This window comes from Grus americana, chromosome 1, assembly GCF_028858705.1.
Source record: "Grus americana isolate bGruAme1 chromosome 1, bGruAme1.mat, whole genome shotgun sequence".
NCBI classification, from domain to species: domain Eukaryota; kingdom Metazoa; phylum Chordata; class Aves; order Gruiformes; family Gruidae; genus Grus; species Grus americana.
The window spans coordinates 150860471-150878386 of NC_072852.1; the positions used below are offsets into that span (position 1 = coordinate 150860471).

The window sequence follows — 17916 nt, forward strand, 5'->3', positions numbered from 1 at the left end:
CGCCAAGGTGCGAGGGGTTTGTGTTTTCCAAAAAGGGGGAGGGCTGGCAGAACTAACTAAACACATGCCTTTATAGGATAATGACAGAGATTTACGTAAAGGGGAGGTGGAGGGAGATGTCAGATCTAGACTTGGAAATTCGCGGTCTACTAATACCTGGGGATTTTGGACAGCTTGTGCATTATTGGAGGGATGCATGGTCCAAAATTAAATAAAGTCTGACTGAGGGAGCTGCGTTCCAAGGAAAATACAAACACGTTGCAGGACCATCGTTCACACTACGCCCTTACACGAAATCACTTGTGTAATCAAGTGGTGTGGGCATCGGTGGCAAAGCTGGCTGAAGGAAGTCCAGCCCTTCCTTATCATAAGCCTTATCATTCACCTCCCTGCACCACAGTCATCCTCAGCCTCGGTTGCTATGCTGCAGTGTAACTCAGCGTACTACTTAGTGACAGATCACTTACCTGATCTGGATTAAAAATAAGCCCCTTCTTCTGGAGTTTTTGTTTCTAACCCAGTTTGTTTCAATGACGCTTAATGGTGGGACTTAACAGCCACTTGTACCAGCCAGCTGGGATCAGAAAAGGGGAGTGGGGGCAGACTCAGATTTCACCAGCAGCTTGTGCCTCCGGAGCCACCATCGCATCACCACGCCGCTCTGAGGGGCACACACAGCTCCACGCACCTCTGATAACACGCTGCCTGCTTATACCTGACCATCAGGAGGGACCAAAATCACACTCACCAGACGCTATCACCTTTCTGCAAGCTGCTAAAGTACATCAAAGCTGAGTGCACGCTTTAGACCGAAGCTGTAACTAAGGCTGTATTTTCACATCAAAAAGAAACTGGCAATTACATTCGCCGCTCCGTCCCTCATTCCTGCACCGTGCCTCCACCACCGCCAACACCCCTGCGTACAGAGCTGGCATGTTACAAACCGGACCAGTAAACTGATACAGCGGGGAGTTAGGGTGGAGAAATAGATGTTAGAGGGGTTTTTTTGGTTTGGTTGTTTTTAAACTAGGTCAGCCCTTTCATCCACTTCAGTGTGGTCACACATCCAGTTGTTTCAGCACAAATGAGGAGACTGCCTACCACAATGCAGAGGCGAGAACAAACCGCAGGTGGTATTAGCAGGGATACTTCGGGCTTGCATTTCTGCTGACCTCCTGGGAATGTGAGGCCACAGCATTACATTTCCAAACACAGTCCATTTTAATGATCTAGACAAAGCCTAGAACATTAAAAAAAGCAAACTGACTTTGGCACTCAAGGCAGTGTCCAAACAGAGAGAGGATTCATGTCACACTTGGATGACCAAGTTTCATTGCAACCACATTCATTTCTAATATACTGGGGGAAAAAAAAATTTCCTGAGTGTGATAGCCCTGTGCTCCGCACACGTTTGGCTTGGCTCACGCAAACCACATGGAAAAAAAGCAATTACTCCAGCTGACCCATTTCCTACTTGCACTCTGCTGCTGCTGCAAGTTTGTTCTCTGCAGCACCTTGATGCTCCCCCCCACCCCTTCCAATTTTAGATCACTACAGGCAATGTCCTGTGGGAGTCGACTTACAGTATATGACTGTTGTGCAACTTAGGTCTGCCCTGAAGTTATTGCAACCTGCCCACTCATCAGTGTTCAGATGGTTTGCATTTTTAAATCAGCATTCTTTGCCCATCTGAACTGCTTTCATCCCTTTTTATCATTTTCCCTGCTGTGTTTCCCCAGCACTTTTCAACACGTGGCTTCCAAACCACTGTGTAAGTTAGTCTTTGCTCAGTCAGATGTTTCTCCCGCTGAATATACATTTCTTACAGGATCTGCAAAGGAAGCATCTTGCAGAATCTTTTTAACAGACAAGCTTGCAGGAAGTCGAAGCTATAAAGGAAGAGGTCATTAATATTTTCCACTGAGTCACGTAACAAGTCCAAACACCATTTAAACATAATCCATAACAAAATCTCATGTTTTTCTCAATTTATTCCAAGTTTTGTTGTATCTTATAGCCAGAAGGTGATAAGAAATAGAAAGGGTTTACTCTTAATTCAGGTGTGAAACTATGAACATTTCTAACTGCCTGTGATCGCGTGTGCTTGGTGAAGCAGACTGCCTCAGCATGCAGAATTAGTCTGGACTCCTAAATTTGATATTCAGGTTACAATCTGAAAAAGGAATGAATTGCATTATTAATTATTTTTCAATCAAAGCAAATGAATTTTTCCCCCCCTAACACTTACAAGGTCATAAAAGCACACTCATCTTAGTCAGCGTGAACATACGAGCATGCACATGATAATTTTTTGCTGCATGAAAAAGGTAATCTGTGTAAGACAAAAAAAATCAGCATACAGCAAGTGTATTTGTCAACACTGAGAGCAAAAGGAGAGGCACCAGTGAGAATAAATCCAAAAACTTTACACATTAACTACTGCAGAAGCTTATCTACAATCCCTTGTTGCAAGTGGGGCCTCAAAAAGGATACTCAAATCTCCTGAAGACCGGAGCTATGCAGGCAAATCTCTCTGCTGCTTTAATGTTTTTTGCTCACAAGAAAAGCCTTGTCCTCCAGCAGTACAGCTGAGCTGGAAGCAAATTCAAGGTCATTACTGTATTAGTTGCAAGAGGACCCCTACAACCTCACAGGATCTTGAAGGTTGTGCGCAGAAAGCCGCAGTAAGTCCGGAGAAATATAAGCTTATCTTATCTCCCTCTGCACTAAACATCCAGTCCTCTCCCCCTCAGCCCCTGCGGTTTCTCACACCTGACAGTCCCTGGCTTTGGGAATGTCTGGGAGAGGAGGGCAGCCCCTCCGAGTGCTCCCCACCCCCCGTTGGCAGCAGACCCCTCCGCTGCTCACTGGGGAATCTCCCGCGGTACCGCCTGGGGATGTGCTTGGGCTCAGGCCCCGTGTTCCTGAAGGAAGCACCACTCGATTGCAAAGGCAAAAACGTTTGTGTAGGAAACCAGAAATGATGATTGTAATGAATTACACTGGCTAAATAAAGAAAACCAGGTGGTTTCATAGATGTAATTATTGAAGTCCACTGGATGCTTCAGGAAGAAACTTCCGCCTCTCTCATCTATGCTCATCATACAGCTTTCAAGCTGTCAAAGCGATTCTACACAAATTTTAAAACTATCGTTAACGTTGCTTATTGTCTCCAACTTCACCACCCCTGCTGTAATAATCCTCCCTGCTTACAGACGATGAGATGGCTGGAGTCAAAGCTCCAGCTAAGGAGGACCAGAGGAATAAGTCTGCACCTGGGGAAAACAGCCAAAGCTTAACCCAACCCAGGTTCCTGTTCAGCAGAAGTAATAAAGTTGTTTGCCCCAATAGCTGATGTTCTCAATTTGCTACATATCTCCCAGCTGATGGGCTTTTTCAATCATTAACTGATTTAAGCTCTGAGTACCACATGGAGAAGGGCTTGCTTCTTACCCAGTCAGGTTACTTGCATGATAGCCATGGAAAGCATGAGGCAAGGTACAAACCGGTGAAGTGGGCAGAAAGGGAGAGACTTACTTATTTGCTTAATAGAAGTAGTAGCAGCGGCTATGAAAAAGAAAGGCAAGCCCCAAGGGTATCTTTGAAGCATCCCAGGAAATAAAGCCAATTCCCCATGGAAAATAAAGGCCGATTTTCCAAAAGCGGCACCCATTTATGGGAAATTTCATTTCGCTACGCTAAGATGCAAGAAACCAATGTGTTCCCCCTCCCTTTATATAGCCCATTGTTTTGCAACAAGGAGCACTTTTAATATTTCTGAAGTAGGCCTCCTGACTATTTCTTAAATGAGAAGAGATGGATGAGGGAGATTTTTTTTTTTATTCCTTTGAAACATTCCTCCCTTTCAACACTGTCTATTGTTAAATTAATTTGTACAGACCCCAGCAGCTCAGAGGTCAGGATGGTTCAAGTTGATGTTCTAAGCTGTGCACTGTTATGTTAAACAGGGTTTTTCTTGGCTGCAGCTTTGCAGCGAGAAGGTCACCTCGGGGTTATTTGGGGTAGCAAATGTTAGCTGTGGGCAACCGTTCCCAAAGGGCTGAGAATCAGACCAGGGTTTATTTGATGGAAAGCTTAGGCAGCCTGAACAGATAGAAAATGCTCCTTTAGTTTGCTTCATCTCTTAGTCAGCTAATTCCAGGGTATTAAGAAACCTCTGGCATAGGGCAAGACAGCTGGAGGCTGCATTTCCAGGATGGGGAAACACACTCATCCTCTCATGTGGGAAGTGCCAAATTGGTTTTAGCATTATCACATCATTTCTGCGGTGGAAGCCATACAGTAGGCAGCAACAGACAGGCAAGCCTGTGGGGAGTGGTGACTGCCAAAAGATGTATATTAGTATGTTGATGGTCTGGGCACTTGTCTTACTGGCTGTGATTAGGCCTCCTAATTAATGAATCTCTTTTGGACAACTTCCTTGTTAGTCCCAATAAATCTGGCTCCTTCCTTCAAGCTGCATTCAGTATTATTTGTGGCAACATAAGAGAATGTCTTCTGAAACAAAGAAACATTCAAACAAGTCAGAAGTAAGATTTTTTAAATTTTTCTTTTTTTCAATATTGCTCAGTGCCTTTTTAACCTATATTTAGTTATCTTCTTAGGGAAGATTCCTTGAGAGGTATGCAAACGATGGTATTACTAACCTGAATCAGCTGTTAAACATGAGCCAAGCATCCCAAGCCAGCGCATTTCCAAAGTGGAGTCTCAGGTTTTTGTTTGTTTCTGGGGATGCAGGCAGGCAGCATGCCTGTTCTCAGGTTCTCTGATAAAACCAAGGATTTCAAGTTAAAGGAGGTGGAGTGGCTTTTTTTTTTTTTTTAATTTTATTTTTACTAATGACCCATTTCCAGGAGCTCAGGCTGGAAGAAAATTACCAAATATAGTGAGACTTGCAGTAAAACTCACTTGAGCTGGCAACCCGGCAGCTGGAGAAATGCTCAGTGGGGCTTCTGCCAAGGAACGTGTCCTAGATTATTCTGCAGGAGCATAGGGGCTTAGATGCATAAATCTTCAGGCTTTAGTGGGAGGTCAAGGGTACCTCCTCTGCACCCGATACCCACTCTCCACGCTCCATCATCAAGTTCAAGCTGCCTGGCACTGAAGCCAGCTATCACTTCCCTACAGCCCACAGCGCCGCCCGCACAGCCCAGAGACCACATACAGGTTATGCGAGCGTGGGCTGACAGGAGGGAAGTAAAAATAACCATACCGGCTCTTAGCCTTCACATGCAGACTTTCCCACTGCCGATGGAAATGTTCATCACAGCATCAAGGGCCAGGGAAAACCTGGCTTCGCAGTGACTGACTGCACCTCTTGGGTCAACCTCCATCTACCCAACCTGCAACATCTTTTCTCCTGAGCCAAGACAGTGGCTCTCGCTCTCGCACACACCGAGATTCAACACTCCAGCCAGAATTTCCTCCCAATTTTTAGGTCAGGGGAGACAACACAACCTCATTGTCTTTTACGGACTCGTTATGAGCCGACCACAGTCTTGTTATTGTAACTGAGGGTTTCCGTAGAAATGTACTACATTGCACTGCATGTGAAATTCAGAACAATTTCAGTGTAAATCGCTTCCAGGTTCCTCAAACAAAACTACAAAGGGGCAGAAGCGTCACACAGTTGTGCTGAAAATAAGCAATTTTCACAACATAACTCAAATCAGTCCCTACAGCATCTCAAGGAGCCCCTCACATAGCCATGTACTACCTGCACTCTGCCTTACCTACTTCTGACCTCTTTTTACCATTCGCTCTTGCCATACCTTTGCTGTGCCCTGGCACTGTTCATAGGCGAGTTGCAGCAAGTGTCAGCAGCGCTTGGTTCCACCACGGGACATGGGTGCAGAAATCACCCCTTTGGGCCACAGTCCCTAGCATGACCTCACACACAAATAGTAGAGAAGCAGCTAAGGTATCTTTTCTGCCTTTGCAGAACTACCATATGGCTCTTTTGGACAGTTTTTGGTCATGTTTCAGCTGCCACAGCACTGCCTCTTGATCCAAGCACCAGGGGGAAAAAAAACAAACTCTTATCTACATCAGTATAAAATCACTGCAGATATCCAAAGACAGTGCAAGTCGCTTTTCCAAAGCGAAACTCAGTATGCCGTTGGATGATCACGGAGAGATCCAGCTTTGTACAAACACCATCCCAGCTGGCTACACTCTTACACCTCAGCAGTTCCTCTACACAGGCAGAACCTTGCGCATCAGGCCACGGAGCTGCACGTGCGTTTTCTGCGCTACATTTGTGCATCTCTACTCCCTCTCATGAACTGCAGTTGTTCCCAGGAGACCCGATCAGCGTTAGGGTCCTGGGAAGCCAAACGCTGTGCATTTGCACGAGGCGTGCAGGCTGAAACGGCAAGCTGGCTGGAGATAAAAGCCACGTGGGGAAAAAAGGCGATCAGACTGATGGCCATCACTTACTTGCACAGCCTCCGTTTCATACGTAACCACCTAATTAACGTACTTACTTTTATTAATGAGGTGAGGTCAATGAGGAGGAAGTGAGTACGCCGACACAGGGAGGAAGAAGTGAGGAACTGGTGCGGGGGAGCTGGGAGGAGGCTGGGATGCTGGCCCGGGTGGGCTGGGAAGGAAGCCCGGCTGGAGAGCAGCGTGGAGGGCAGGAAGGCAGGGGTGAGCGGCACAGAGACTGAAAAGAAACTATGCCCGCAGCAGGGCTAGGGAAAGAGCAAAACACCACCTGCCAGAGGCAGGGACACCTCAGCGCCGAGGGGTGAGAACTGGAAGCACAAACTTCCTCCCACCGGAATGATCATATCCTTCCCTCTGGGGAAGCACCCGGCAAGCCCTGCTCCTGCTGAAGGCCCAGAGCATCCTACCCTCTTTCTCCCAAGCAATCCCTGGGAAAGAGGCGACCACGCTCCTGCACCAGACAGGAGGTCTCGGTGAGCAGCAGGACCCACACCGTGTTCCCCCTTGCTCTGGGCAGCCCTTCCCAGGTCAACGTGCTGCTTTCCACCATCCCTGTGCATGGGAAAGGGGGCACCGACTGCGCTCCTCGCAGGTGGAGCACGGCCCTTGCTCCCCTCCCACCCTGTGCACCAGGACACCCTTGGACTGGGCTCTGCAATGGATTAACACCAAAATAGCCGCACATATCTTCCCCTCTTCTACCCTGTGAACGTCACTTCACACCCCATGCAGAGATGCTCCGAACTACAGGCACGGCTGGTGCCTGAGGACCCAGAACAGGAATTACTGCCCATCTTCAGCACAGACTGGCTTTCTGTGGGACTGATCCTTCCCTGCCCACAGAATCATGTTTTAATCCTTCTCCCCCTGCAAAAGCACGGTTCAGGAGCAGCCCATGCCTATGTTCTGATGTCATGTGTAACTGAACATGGTGGCAGGAACCTCTTAATGCCCCGAAACAAGACAGAAAGGTGCAGAGAAATGGACAGTCTACTTAGTGTCTAATAAAACATAAGAGAAAAAAAATCCAGCCAACATACATAACTGTATGTGGTTCCCCTCCCTCTTTTTAAGGGACAGCTTTTGATACCGTACTTGCAAAAACACATAATTCAAAAAAGGAAGGAAGTGCTTTGAGGGTTTTTTATTTAAAACTTGACAGGATAAACGAATCACAGTCTCATTGAACCACACAAATCTCAGGCTGCACACAAGACTAAACCACGAGAAATAGGACATTACAAATCCTCATGCAGTTCTACACTTCCAGCACAACAGCTCATTTTATTTCTGCTCTTGGCAAGGTTAGAATAAAAGGCTTCTTTTCTTTGCTCCATAAATGTTTTTAGATGCTATATTACTTGAACTTAACACAGCAGTAATTGCACTGAAAAAGGGCAATCTGAATTGCTTCCTGAAAGAAGGAAACGTTTATACTAACACGCGCATGAACAGAGAGCGCAGTTACAAAAGGTCTGTTTCAATCCTATCACGAAAAACTCAACCACAAACTCTTCCAGGCAGAAATGGTTGGAGAATTTTTGATTTTCCACTCTAAAGCAAGGACGTTTCTCAGATATATTGATTATCCATATCTCAATATAGCAGTAAATTTTACATCCGCAGAGTATGTTTCTACTGTATGTTCCAGTAAAGCAAGTCCTATAGGCACTGTGTTTTGCTTTGCATTTTATTACTAACTTTTTTATTAGACTCTAGTTTGTCTTTTTACATTTGTTCCAGAAAGCAAGCAAGCCCTTTTTTAAAGCTCTGAAAAAGAACAATGGTAAATAAATTGTTCCCTATTTCTCAGCTCTATCTCAGTGCCAATTCCCATTTATGTTAGCAACATAATTGTAAAAGAGCATTTAGAAAATTATCATTGTTAATGTCTCATTTCTATATACTCATATACATATATACAAACAGCATGCCTTCTATAGGCTTATTTGCTCTAGGCTAAAAGCTTGAATGAAAAGTTTCACCCTGGAAGAAGGCTTGCCAAACTGAAGGATGAAGTCAGTTTAGTCCTTGTTACATTACAAATACACTCCAAAATTGAAGTTTCCTGGACTGGAACAATTTTTTCCCCCCTTTTTTGTATAATTTAATACTTAACATGACTAGGCTGATGATAAGCCAACCTACACTAGCTGGGATGTTTTGTTTGGCTTCATAAAGCAAAATAAAGTGGTATTAGTATTTAAATTCTTTTTTGCCTTTCCTTTTCTTTCTCCTCTCCATTCTGGCACAGTTTTATGCATGGCTTAGGGCAGTATTAGTTTAAACTATGACTAGATCAACAGAAGTATCTTCTGTGGGGGATACAGCTGTTTGTAATTTGACACGAACAACTGGAACCTGAATCCTACCTGTCTGGAAATTCTGCAGAGAAACAAGATCTCTAAGAACTACCACCATGAAACCAGTAAGAGGAAAAGTGACAATTAAATCAAGGTTGTTGGTTGGATTTTTCATAGATTTCCCCTTTGTGCAGTCACTAGTGCCCACGTGCAGTGCACTTGAAGTCTTCTCTCCCAGCACTTGCCATTCACTCCCTACAAGTACAAATGACTTTACAAGGTGGAAGGTAGCAGAAAAAAACATAGGGTCTCTGAAAGCTCTGACACCATGTCATGGTTAAGCCCAGCTGGCAGCTCAGCACCATGCAGCCACTCGCTCACTCCCTGCCCCAGTGGGATGGGGGAGAGAATCAAAAGGTAACAGTGAGAAAACTCCTGGGTTGAGACAAAGACAGTTTAATAGGTAAAGCAAAAGCCACACACACAAGCAAAGCAAGACAAGGAATTCATTCACCACTTCCCATGGGCAGGCAGGGGTTCAGCCATCTCCAGGAAAGCAGGGCTCCATCACGCATAACAACTGCTTGGGAAGACAAACACCATCATTCCAAACATCCCCCCTTCCTTCTTCCCCCAGCTTTATATGCTGAGCATGACGTCATATGGTATGGAATATCCCTTTGGTCAGTTGGGGTCAGCTATCCCAGCTGTGTCCCCTCCCAACTCCTTGTGCACCCCCAGCCCGCTCGCTGGTGGGGTGGTGTGAGGAGCAGCAAAGTCCTTGGCTCTGTGTAAGCACTGCTCAGCAGTAACCAAAACATCCCTGTGTCACCAGCACTGTTTTCAGCACAAATCCAAAACACAGCCCCATACCAGCTACTGTGAAGAAAATTAACTCTATCCCAGCCAAAACCATTAAAAGAGTGAGAAACTGAGGTGAGAGGCAAAACAGAGCCAGCTAGTTTGCAAGATTATTTGCATTAGTTGTTTTTGTTATAAAAGTTGAAATGACAGGATAAGATTCTGAGCTCATCCTCAGTGGATACAAGTGTGGAATTACCATTTGATGCTAATTTTCACCATCATAAGAGACAACAGAATCTAAAGCCTTGTATTTTGAGATCTACAGGCTACTACAGATGAATGTATGAAAGCTTTTCTCACCAAGATACTTGGCAGAGGTTGTTGACATGCCTTTACCTCTACAGGATAGTCTCCACTTAAATACCGACTTTGAAGTCTGAAGCTAATCAGTATATATGTAATATATTCCCTTTCTTCAATTCTTCAACAGGTGGGATTCTCAAAATTTTCATTAAAATATTTATCAGTAATTCAAATGATGGTTACATCTTTTTGTTTGTTTTCAGCCAACAGGCAGGCTTTTGAAATATCACTTATTTCATGAAAAAGCCCTCCTTCTAAGACTGCCTCAAGTAGCCAAGCCGTGCAAACACCCTGCCTATCTTTTGCACGCTCTGCTTAGAAGATGCAGATGAAGCGCATCCCCTTCCCCGCAGAGAGCATAGCCACCCTCCCAGCAAGATGTCAGACATGCCTGAAATTCTCTTTCTCCCTCTCCTCTCCTCGCTGCACGCTGGCGACTCAGCACCCATGGGAACAGACTCCCTCCCGGCTGTGGTAAGCAGTAGCAGGGGTCTGCCCATGCTCCCCCCGCAGCGCACCCGCCTGCCCGCTTTCCTGGGGAGCCTCTCCTGAGCCAGTGCTTGCTTCTCTTCAGGTTCTCGGCCTTCCCAGAAAACATGGGTTTTCCCTCCCCACGGCACCATCTGCCACTTAGGAGGGCTATCGGCAACACTCAGCCAACTGTACGGAGAATCGGGAACAAAGTTTAGGAGGACGGAGACAAACTTTGATGTGGTTTTACCCCTCACCTAGCATAACACAGCCCCAATCCACATCTGCAGGTTTTAAGTGCTAAAGGCAGAGAGCAAGTAATGAAGTGAAGCCAATTCACTGCCCTAAATCAATCAGAAGGTTTTCTCTGCCAACATACAAAGGGACTGTTCTGAAAAAGAAATCTTTGTTTTAACATAGATTGATTCCTTAGCAACACCCAATCCTGTCAAACCTATTCTGTTGATGGGGTTTAGTCCTGCTTCAATCCTGTTCAGACACTAACTAAATGGAAAAAGAAAAAAAAATTAGTCTGATCTAAAAGCTAATGATTAACATTTCTAACATTTTCATTATTCTTGCTTTTATTTCCTGATTTGCATCTATATTCTAGTCGGCATATGTTAAAAAAGATGTTTTACTAACAGTTAAAACTGCTACAGAAGGTATAGGGTATACTACACAGGATGACTGCAGGCAAAGCAAAATTTTCCTACTTTTATCAGGTTGGGGGTTTTTTAACTGTTGGAGAAAAACGCATTGAATTTCATGCTAAATCTGGGTATAAAAATGCAAAAAGATATACTGGCAGCAATAATAAATGACACCAAGCAGTGATGAGACTCTTGTTCTCGTCTTCAGCTGTCTTCAGTATACTCCAAACTTTTCATATTTTTCAGTATCTGTGCAAAACATTCTGTTACACCTGCTCTGCTGAGGCAAACAACTAAAATTCTTGTGAACCTGTATTTGGAAATGAGGTAGTATAGCAAGTGCTGGTAATCCACACTCACTAGTAGGAAACCTGCCACTAGTAGTAAATTTACCAATCACTAAACCCAGTTTGGTGAATTGATTAAATAAAATTTACCAGTCCAATAAAGTGGAAGGAACTCTATACAGGAATAGCATATTTCCTTAATGCATTGTAACTTGTACTTTATTTGAATGCATTGTACAATTTCATAGTACTTCTAGTAACTATACTGAAATGTATGACATAAAAACCCCAAACAGGAAATCTGATGTTACCTCTAACAGACCCTGGAGGGTGGCGAGAGACACCAGGTTATTCCCAGAGAGGAATGGCACAGCTCCGTGTGTTCCCATTACCCCCCCCACCCCGCTGATACAAAGCTACAGCAGAATCCTGTAGCATCTCACAATCCTGAAGTGAGATTGAAGTAGAGGAACACAAAGATTTTAAGATGAACTTACGAGCAGTGGTAGACTGGTTCTACTTACAAACCACATTTATCCAAACATACGTGTACCTCACATTCTGCTTTTCCAATTAAGGAGCCCAATTCTGTGAACAGCAGCAGTCACACAAGCTGGGCGGGGGGGGCGGGGGTTGACCTCAGCATAAGAAAATGAACACCACTGAGCTCTTCTTAAAGAAGGAGACAGACAATAAGTTGTGCCCCAGAAAAAAACCAAAGAAATATTATTTAAAGTTAGTTGGGGAGGAGGGAGTACCCACACCCACAGCTCTGGACGCAGAACCCCGCTGACTGCATTTGCACGCAAGCACGGACTGCCAGCGCACGCCCTGAGTTCACACTGCAAATCAGGTAGCTGGATACCACCACATTTTAGTCTAAAGATGCTGTACTTTTACAGATTTGTCTCCTGCTTCTATTTTAACCACTTTCTGAGATTGCCAAATCTCTTCAGATTGCTCCAAAAGCAGCAGAAGTTATTAACAGTGAACTAATTTATGATGAAATGGACTTATCATACTAACTACTGATAATTTTTTTAAGCTTTAATTGTTCGAATTTGATACAGCTCTTTAGGAATCCTATCCAATGTGCTTTTGCAATTCTCAATGGATAGTATTTATCTGACTTATTTACTAATTACTTCCAAATTACAAGTGTCCCTCAGGTCTGAATCATTTCTGATGAAAGAATGAGCAGACTTAGACAGTTTCATACCACGAGGGAAGAGAAATTAAAGGAAAAGAATTTCGCTCAGATCAAGCAAATGGAAAGTTTGATTTCATTAAAGTGTTTTCTAACTTTATCACCAGGTGCAGGTAACAATTTTGCCTGTTAAACCTTCCACACCATCATCATGTCAAGATCTCTGCTTACGTGTTGGGGTTGGTTTTTTTTTCATGAAATGGAGATAACCATTAAAACCGATGGGGAAAGCAGTACTCCAGACTGCAAATACTGTAAATGTCACTGTCTCCGTAAAGAAACCGAGTATGGACAAGCACATGAAGAATAACCACATATTTTCAAGCCACTTAAATAGAACATGCCCGAGGGCATGCTGTAGAGGAGCCCACGTTTCCATCAGCGGGTAACGTATACAGTTTCCTTTCCCGGAGTCAGAGAATCCAAGTTTATGTGAATTCTAATATATCACTTTTCTGCCAAGCACGCTATTGTAAGAAACAGGCTCATCAGTGTCTTTAAAATCAATTTCACTTGGCCTGGGCATCAGAGAATTGGGGAAAAAATAGACTTTTAGCACCCCACATTTGCTTTCTAAAATCACCATCTTTCTTGGAAAATGTAACATTGTTAATATAATACATACTTTATGTACTCTATGTACTCTCTGCACAGTTACTATTTCTCCAGCATTTTAGCCAGTGACTGGTGACTCCAGACTACAGTCGTGTGTTTCCTCCAGCATCACCACGTCACTATAACCACCTCCTGATTTCCAAAACCTCAGGAGAAGTAGCATCCCTATTCTGAACCATCTCCAAGACCTAAGAACCAGTCACCATTTTGGCAAGTCTTGACCAATCTGTCTTTATCTTGATGACACTTTTATTTAGCATGCCTGTTCCCAAGTCACTTGACATTCTCCTGAGTACTTCTCATACACAGGACTTGCAATTTTCTTCTTTTGTAACCTCACTTCAGCTGGATGGAAAATGAGGGGAATCTTTTGCTTAAAAAGGTATTGCATTTCAAAGAACAAAAATATAACTGTTTTGTTTAGCGGATCTGAATGAAAAATTCATTTTCGGTTTACATCCCAAAACCACAGTGGAACTGATGTGGTATCAAATACTACTGTCTGAGAAACTTGGACAGTCAAGAAATGAGCAAGTCTTGTTCCTCTGCTGTTACTGACCACACTTCTGCTTTATAGCTGGTTCCAAACAATTGGGACGGGGGGGTTGGACTCACATACAAAGAGGCTGACTTGAATCCAGTGGTAAGGTAAGGAAGACTTCATACTCTATCACATATACTTACTGGGCCCATCCTGCTCTTAGAATACAGTTTTGAGTCATGAAACTCCAGTAGTGTCCATCCAACAGCTTTATTGCCTTTGCATAGCTGTCTGGCTGTTGATGTTCCTGCCTCATTTACTTAAAACATTAAAAGTCAGCAAATAAGGAAATAATATCAAGGATTTAATGAGAGGTATTTTAATTATTTGAAGTGTCATACCTTCTCACTATTCTTTAGAAAACAAGCAAGCAAATTTGGAAACAGTTAAAATGGCACTATCAAAAAGAAAACTACTGTAGAAAGAGGACTTTACTTTCTTGAGCTTCTTTCTTGAGCTGGATCAGATATCTATCTTGGCCATGCTGAATTTCTCAGCAGTCAAGGCTATGAATTACTATCGGCTGCTTGACTGATTAGACATGGTGCTGGTATGCCTGAGACCTTCCAAACACAGCAGGGTTACTGCAGCAGTAGACAATACTACAAAATTGCAGTATTAAAAGGCTATGCCGTTTTCTATCCCTTCTCTCAGCTTGTGCAATGGGTTTATGAGACTCCTTGGAAACTTTCATCTGCAAGCACGGGATGGAGTAGCACCAGTAGTAAGTCAAAGCTTTGCAGCTCTGCTGCAGTCTGAAGAGCGCAGACACACTATTTCTAGAAATGCCAAGAAGATAAAAATTCATTAGGTGATCTCCAGCGAGGCCCTGCTTACCGAAGAAATCATTCAGGGAGTCTCTATGCAGAGCACTACAGTGCTGTGCGGCGATGCTTGAGCTAGCTCAGGAATCAAAAGTTGCATCCTCATACCTATATAGTTTGCTTTGCATTTCCTCTTCAATGGCTGTGGGTTTGGTGCTATCATCACCTGAAGAATCCTCAGGGCACTTTCAACTGCAACTAGTTATTGTTTTCAAAAAAAATAAAGAGCCTCTGCAACACACACAACAAAAGCAGAGTTCCACATATACAGTGTGCTCTAGCTGTGCCCTTATTTATCTCATGACGACCTTGCAAGAACAACATATATTCCAGTGACTGCAAGGCTTAATTATTTTAATTCCGTGGTCCAGGAGTTTTCAGCGGGGTTTCTCTACTGCTTGCAGCTTTTGCAGACTGTAGCAGTATATCTGATCACTGGTTTAAGTAGCTGTGATCACATTACACCCACCCTGCACTGTTCTCATTGGCTGCCTATATAGTGGCAGATTGATTTTTAGCTGGCTCTGTTGGTCTTTTTAGTGCTCCTAATAATAAAACGCCCGAGCAAATAGAAAACCTTCTGATAGGTATTTTATGCAGACACTCTTTTTCAGGGAATTAACCCATGATAATCTACTGTATCTTGACATACAATTGTACATTTGCTGTGGGGTGTGTTAGGTAAGAAGCAGTAACCCCCCTCTGCTACAGATGCTAGCGCCAGTACAGATGCTAGCGCCAGTAGAGATGGCAAACAGGAGAAAGCCCGCACCTTGCACAGACGTGGAGCACCTCCTGGACTCACGAGCTGCAGAGCTCAGCAGGCGCTGGGTGATCCTACCTGAGAGAGAGTCCTACCAGGCAGTGATCAACAGCACCTTGTCTCTTCCAGGAGCAGCACCTCCTGACTTCTGCCGAGTCTCTGCTGGCACTTTCAAACTCCAGCCCCGGAAAGAAAAATACAGTCGAGCATCGACTTCAAACACTCAGCCGCTGCCTCGGAGTGAGGGCTCATTCCAGCTTGACATCTGTTCCAGCCCTGCTTGCTCTGTTTATAAAGTGACTCAGTCAAATTAATTTAGTGTCTTTAAATACAGTGTATTTAGAGACCTTTGCTCATTTGGCTCCACCTTACAATAGCAAGTACCTGCAACGGCATGCTTTGGTCTTCACATCATGCAGAAAACAGCACTCAGAGCGGAGGAAAGGGTTGGTACATAACCAGATCTCACTCCTATACAGAATTAAGTTACAGCTAAGATGCCCCTAACTTGAAAAATAAAAAAAGCATTTCCAGGCCCACAAACATTTTCTCTGTATTTTCTAATACCCATCTGAAATTTTGCAATTTTGGCAGCTAGACATTTCAGGCTACAGATGCTTACACACAATGAAGAGCAGTTCAAGAGCACCCATGGAGAACACCGATCCCAATCTTAGGCTATTGCCACCCCCATGGCTTTCCACAGCAGGAGCTGCCACTAGGGAAACTCCAAGTGACAAGATGACCATCAACCAGAAACATTTTTCACCTGGAGGCGAGAGTACTAAGTAGGCCAACAGAGACACTCTGTTCTACCAAGCAGAGAGGGAAAAGATCTATTCAACAGTGAGCTCCCAAACCAGACGCTCCTATAAGCTCTCCAGCAGTATGTGGGAGAAGGACTCTAACTGTGGTTCCTTCTCCAGTGGATACAGGACTAATGCTTCTGCTTTACCACATGTGCCTGTACACAGCCAGGCACAGTCTGGCTCCAAGCTATCCTGCTCTGAATTTACCCTTAAACCCCTCCCACAACTAAAATAAATAGCAAAAATATGATCAGCCTGAACAAGAAATAGCAGTGAACAATTAAGATGGAATGAATACCAACCACGCAGAAATATTTCTAACAGAGAGATTAGCTTTCTGTAATAAACTCTGGTTTTAACCTTCGTAACTTCAACAAAGTAAAACCCAGTCACATAAAATTTCACAGTCATGGTCTTGTGCCAAGGAAAGCTTCTCTGGAAAGTTTGAGGTAGATCAGCCAAGGCATCTTGGAGATATGAGAGTTCCAGAAAAGTGAGGTGTTCTTCATTTCTTGGACTGTTTCCTAATTTTTTTTGGCTCATCATAACTTAAAAATGGTTGGCTTAGACATTCCAAATTTGCTTGGCTATTACTGGTGCCTTTGACTAGTTGCAGGCTATTTTATTACTAAATGTGGGTTTGTACAAATTCTGAGCGCTGCAGTTGTTAACACCACATGCTGGTTTGTATATACCGTAGGCAAGCCAGCCTGGCTCACTGCAGGCTCCTCCATCACCTCATCAGCTGTGCTCAGGAGGCAGCGTCGAAGTCCAGGACCCTTCCCTCAGGTCCAACTGGGTGTAAGAACTTGGCTGGACTTTACAGTCTCCATGGGGGAGCTACGTTTCATCAGGCTGAACAGAAATGGTCCCCAGGTGCTTCCAGCACCAAAGTGCCTCTCTTGGAAAGATAAGTACGGTCCAGGCACAGATGGTTTCCTCCCCAGACTTACTGTCATCCTTCCATTACTCCTTCAATCCATACGTAGCCTTACTCTCTGATTTGCCCAAAAATTTTCCCAGGGAACATCCACATGGCTCCCAGGTACCCCCTCCTCCAAGGATTACTGATCCAATCTATTGTCCATTTCCATTTCTGCAGTGACTGCAAACTCAGTGCTGGGGTCTGGGTGCTTCTACTGCAGCTTATTCCCTCTCCCTGCGCCGCTCCCTCGGTCTCCAAGGCCCTCTTCTATGCTGGGAGCCTTATACACACAGACACAACATACCTCATTAGACTTCTGGGCAGGAAAACCCAGGGGGAAGATCTCAGCCCTCAAGAAGCAAATTTCCCCTGAGCAAACTAAAAGCTTTGATGAACCCTGGAAAGACTGTGGGTAAGGAATTCGCTCCTGGTGGGGACTGCTCTGTTCACAATCTTGATTTTGATAACGGATACTATGGCAACCTCATGCATCTCTTGACACAGCCTTCAGCATGGTCAACTACTTTAAACAATTCTCCTTAATCTTTGATATTTCCTTTGACAATGACTATCACCTGCCGAGCTGCCAGGAAAACAAGCAGTGCACAGCTGATCAGTGGTAGAAAACATTAGGACATTAAAGACACTTCTCCGTGAAGTATGTTTCTACACAGAAAATGCCTCGGTTACAAAGAGATCTATTCTTTTTGAGATGCACACATGCATGACTCCCATTCACAGGATCTATGTGAGTGCATCCAAAGTAGAATAGGCTTGAAAGTGTCTACATTTACCAAACATTGATCCCACACAGAAGTGCTTTTTGAGAATGACACATTCTTTGACCTACAGCATCTTACTTCTGGTTTCCAGAAACAAA

General features: G+C 44.2%; 1 protein-coding gene across 6 annotated transcripts in view; it reads right to left on the reverse strand.

Moving 5' to 3' along the window:
- ST6GAL2 (ST6 beta-galactoside alpha-2,6-sialyltransferase 2) overlaps positions 1-17916 on the reverse strand; it is a 191950-nt gene that overhangs the window by 33773 nt on the left and 140261 nt on the right. The gene's annotated exons all lie outside the window — the stretch shown is intronic.